Source organism: Carlito syrichta, unplaced genomic scaffold, assembly GCF_000164805.1.
Source record: "Carlito syrichta isolate Samal-C Ts95f unplaced genomic scaffold, Tarsius_syrichta-2.0.1 Scaffold309893, whole genome shotgun sequence".
Lineage (NCBI taxonomy): Eukaryota > Metazoa > Chordata > Mammalia > Primates > Tarsiidae > Carlito > Carlito syrichta.
In genome coordinates this window covers 461,324-466,991 of record NW_007253989.1, presented here as the reverse complement: position 1 = coordinate 466,991, position 5,668 = coordinate 461,324, and positions in this window count along the sequence as shown.

The following is a 5,668-nucleotide window of genomic DNA, read 5'->3' as shown; positions in this document are numbered from 1 at the left end:
ATGTGCAGTGAGTGATTGCTTCTTTGTGTGGTATGCTTTCTGTGTTATTTCCTATATTTTTCATGTTTTGGTGTTGAATTACCAACTCCATGAACATGGGATACTATAGGCCAGATGAAAATATGAGGAAAAATGACAAGCACATAATATTTCCTATTAGAAAAAAATTAAAATCACATATATGTTACAAAGTTCAGATGAATGATAGTTTCTTAACTATTATGCTATAACACAAGCCATCTAATGTTAAATTGAAATGTGTTATGTGAACCATTATGCAAATTACAAGATGAAATTTTCATGTGGTGAGTGAAAAGTTTTTTCAAACTTCAATAAACAATATTATGAAGTTAAGATTCTCAGGCATATGCATGCTACCTAGTTATTATTTAGAGAGTTGGATGATAAGAAAGTGGCACCATTTTCATCTCTGAAATTTGACAGATTTAGAATCCCTATGGTATTTTGTAAATACTAAGAATATTTGTATTGCAAAACTATCTTCACCAACTCAATCCATTCTCTCCATCATCTTATGTGAGAAAACATTCATATTTTTTTCAGGCAGTTTTATATTTGTGATCTCAAAAGTGCTGTACAGAAATCCTGATCAGTGTAGTATAAAACTGATCAAAATATGACTTGTACTAACTTCCAGTTTCAAAGAGCCTGCTAGTATATGTTGTATACTTGTATTCTAGTATATGTTGCTCCTCAGTTACTTATCATTTATTATTGATTTGGTAAGAACCTTGAGATTGAACAAGTTATGACACCTGAAATGATCTTTCAGATGACTCTAGCTATAATAAAGAATGATTTTGAGTCAGGCACAGTGGCTCATGACTGTCATTCCAGCACCTTGGGAGGCAGAGGCAAGAGGATTGCCTGAGCCCAAATTTCGAGACAAGCCTGGGCAATTTGGCGAGATCTTGTCTCTACAATAAATAAATTTTAAAAAATTAGCTGGGCGTGGTGGTGCATGTCTCTAGCTTCAGCTACATGGGAGGCTGAAGAGGAAGGATTGCCTGAGCCCAGCAGGTCAAGACTGCATTGGCCATGAACTGCATGTCACTGCGCTTCAGCCTGGGTGACAGAATAAGACTCCTACTCAAAAAAAAAAAACAAAAGAGGAGAAAGTATTCATTGAATGAATATATACCTTTTGTAAAGTAGGTCTTATAGTCTATCTTTCAAAATAACGTTGATCTTTTCAATCCATATTCATTAATACATTCCCATGTAAAAGCATTACTGCCAAAAGGAAAAAAAGGTTTTGTAAAGCTTAAAGCATTGGTTTTTAGATCTTTGTCTTGCATAGTTCAAGCCTTTGTCATCAGTTAGAAACTGAATAAATAGTATCATTCATATTGCCTTGACTGCACTTTTCCTCCAGGCAAAATCCTTACTCTTTGGGGTACAACTCACATGTTCCCTACAATGTTCACTATTTTCTGTTTTGTCAAAGCGGATTTAGTTTCATCTCTTTTGTGGCTTCTGTGCACTTGGTGTCATGGAGTATTACAATTGATCTGTTTGACTGAGTGGCTCTATACTGAGAAAAAGAAATATCTGAGGTCAAAAGACCTGAGTACAAATCATAGCAGTGACTTGATAATGTCCTTAACATCTCTGAGTCTCAAGACCATCCCTGAGAAGTGATACAAAAACCTACTCCACTGGGTTGTAGCAGAGAAGTTACAACAATCTATATGCCTGATCCAGAGGTTCCTGGCATGTTGTAAAAACTAAATACATGTCATGTTTCTCCCTTTATATTTGTTTCTGTCACAACTTGAAAATAGATTCCTGCAAGAAGGAAGATGCAATTTTTAAAAAAGTCAAACACTGTAAAATATTTAAAGATGCTTATTTTGAGTCAAATATTATTGACCATGGCTCGGAGGAAAGTTTCAAGAGGTCCTAAGAACATTTCCAAGGTGGTCAGGTTACAGCTTGGTTTTATGAATTTTAAGGAGACAGAAGTTATAAGAAAGGACACAGGGGATACATTGGTTCAGCTGGGAAAGGCTTGACATTTTTGGAGGGGGCTTACAGATCACAGTTTGATACAAAGACTTTCTGATTGGTAATAATAATAATTAAGCTTTGTCTAAAGAAATTTGAAGTCAATAGAAAGAAATGCTTGGGTCGAGATAAAGAGGCTTGTGGAAGCCTCTAAGTAGTGGTCTTCAGAGAGAGAATTTCCTTTCAGAATTTCAGACTCTTACTTAAATCTCTCCAAGATCTGGGAAGATTTTCTGCAGAGACAAACTTCTTCAAGAGACAGCTTTGGGCTTTGCAGGTTCATATCAAAATATGTCAAAGGAATCTATTTGGGGGTAAAATATTTTTATTTCTCTAGGGTTTGCTATCTATCATGTGATATTATATACTAGGGTCAGGTTGGGATTTGATATCTTATTGCCACAGTCTATTTTTTTCAGTCTTGTGATCTCCATTTTAATGTGAATGCTAGTCAATTTTGCCTAAGTCAAAAAAAGAGAGAAGGTATAATGAGACACTTTGAGCTCTTTTTTGGCCATGTCCTGGAATTTAGTTTTTCAGATTTCCCTTGGCCCAGAGGAGTCCATTCAGTTGGTTTGGATCTTCCAATTTTATTTTGATTTACAATCAAAAGGTAAAACTTATTTATTATTTTTATTATTCTTCATTATTGATTTACTATCAAAAGGTATGATTTTATTTTTTATTTAAAATCAAAAGGTGCCGGGCTCCGGTGGCTCAGCCTGTAATCCCGCGCCTTTGGGAGGCTGAGGTGAGTGGATTGCCTGAGCCTGCGGGTTCGAGACCCGCCTGGGCAGCGAGACCTCATCTCTACAATAAATCAAAAAATCAGCCGGGTGTGGTAGCGCATGCCTGTAATTCCGGCTACTTGGAAGGCTGAGGCGGAAGGATCACCGGAGCCCAGCAGGTCGAGGCTGCGGTGGCCGGGAGCGGCCACTGCACTCCAGTCTGGGCGACAGAGTGAGACTCCAACTCAAAAAAAAAAAAAAAAAAAAAACCAAAAAAATGAAAAAAAAAATAAAAAATAAAATAAAATAAAAAGGTATGGCTGTGCCTCAAATGAGTTTAATGAGTCTTAACTTCATGTCAGAATAAAAGGTACCATTGAAGATAACTTGTTAATGTTTGGGAATGGTATGGAGTTTCATGTGGTGGTGATACATTTTAAAGGAATTTGAACTAATTTTCTATTTTATTATTTGGGTAAATGAGGCATCAAGGGATCCATTTAACAAGAGAATCTAATATCTTATTTCCGCTTCTTTTCTGCCCACCGGGCATCTCTCCTTTGAATGGGCCCTTTAAGGAAAGTCTATTGATGATGAAGCATATAAACAGAGATGCTTCTCTTTTCCCTGTAGTAATCTCATTTCTAATACCAATTTACTTTCAATTAAAAAAAAAAACTGATGAAGAGCATTTTTGTCTTGAAAACACAAACTCAATCAGATCTCAAAGTCACTGTCAGCATTTTTTTTTCTTACTGATGAGAGAGTGGAGTTAAACTGCCCTGCGGGAGCAGAAAAGTAACAGTACTTATCTCCTTAAAGAAAGGGGTAACTTCAAAAAGAAGCCTCTTGAAGGGCATTCACTGAATTTTTTTAATTCAATGATTTTAGAACTAGAAGGAAACATTCATTGTGTATCTCAGATCTTTCATGTTACAGATAAATAAAGTAAGGGTTAGAGACATTCGAAGATTTGTCTGTACAATCGACTGTTAGAAGGAACCCTAAAAGATAGATGTGTTTGGTGTCTTGGTTCAATTGTTTTCCTATGGAAACTTTTTTGACTCATGAAGTCATTCTGCTATAATCTTAATAGTGGAGCTTGGGTAAAATATTGTGGGTTGTGTATGCATGCCTATATGTATATAATTTTGTCTTTCAAATATGGTTATTTCTCTTTCATAAAACCTTTATTCCTAATTATATATTCATTTGACTTGTATTATAAATGCACCTATATTTGCTGTGTGCACACACTGGCAGAATAGCAGGGTTGAGTTCAAGAAAGCACTATTTTTGGAAAGCCAGTATGAGTAAGCAATTGGTCTCAGAAAGTCCATAATTAGAAGAAAATAGATAATTCCCATGTCAATAGTCAGTTGAACTGAATAAGAATGAGAGAAAATGCATTTGTGCCCAATTGGTAACTTTGCTGTTTAAACTTGTAGAAATCGATATACAGAAAAAATTACTTCTTTAAAAATAATGTTGCTCAACTAAAATTTAGAAAATAAATACCCACTATTAACCATGTGGGTACAACACTTTTTTTGGTGGTACTAACCCTATCATCAGCCTTATTTTTTTAAGACAGAAATCTCAGTGTTCTTTTGTTGACACATATTTTGGCTGTCTGCCTTGTCTTTCAGGTCATTTCATACTCTAAAACTGGGCAACTCATAATGTCCAAACACCTACAGCATTGGTCTCACCAGGAGCTTATTAGAAACCCAGAATCCATGGCCCCAGTTCAAACCCATGTTCCCCAAACTGCATTTTCACAACCTCTTAGGAAATTTTGAAAGCATTGCTCTGAGAGACCACATGTTCTCGTCCTATTTTCAGTATTCTTAGCACCCCTCTTGACCTGATTAAAGGGGCTATTGTTTCAACTGAGCCAGACCTAAGGTTATGAGGAGAGACAAGCTGTCAACTGCAGAAGAATTCCTTTAGGAAAACAAATGTACTGTTATTTTCTGAATTCCATTCCGTGCTCCACTTCTTGGTTTCCCCAGCTGGGTGCAGAACCTGTGACTGACTGCAATGGAGAGGCACATATGTAAATATGGCACTGAACTTTTAGTTCTCTCAATTCTCTTTCTGCATTTTATGTGTTGCACTAAAAAAGGTTAAAAGTTGTTGCTTTCTCTTTAAATTATTAAAAATAGTTGCCAGTTTTTGCCTCTATTGATATGGTAGTTCTTTATATCACCATTAAATTCACGTAGAGGTCATTACCTTAATATGTGAAACCAAATGTAATAGGCTTGAGGGAGGCTGAATAGGGACATCGCTAGTGTGGACTAAGGAAGAGAGAGAAAAAAACCTCATCAGAACAAATATTTTTATCTTTTTCTTTAATGCTCACCCTTGAGCTTCTAAAGTGGGTAGTCTCTATTCCATTATGTTATAACAGAAGCATTCTTCAGTGTATTTTAAATCTCACACAGAAACTGCCTACCTTTCACTATAGCCATGGGATAGTGTTCTCTATTGCCATAAAATCTATAGATGGTAATCTATCAGTATTAACAAATAGAAAGTGGTGATGGTTATCAGAAGAGGCACAATATCCCCTAAGAATCTTAACTCATTTTAGAAAATGGACCATTAAAAGAAGCTTATTTAAAAGAAAAAAAAAAAAGCCATTTTAGCACTGCTATAATGTGGTTCCTGTCATTCATAATCCTTCCTAGGCAGCTATTTTAGGTGAGGGAGGATTCGTTTTTTCTTGTTAGGTCCACCACTTTACTGGGTGTGCGACCCACAGCAAACTGCCTTCAAAAAGTTCCCTTTCAAGATTTTTCTTATCTGAACAATACAATCTTAACAAGCATTCTCTTCATTTTTATATGCATGTGTTGTAGGGATTATTGGATATATGTACTAAATGTAACATTAAATACATCTAA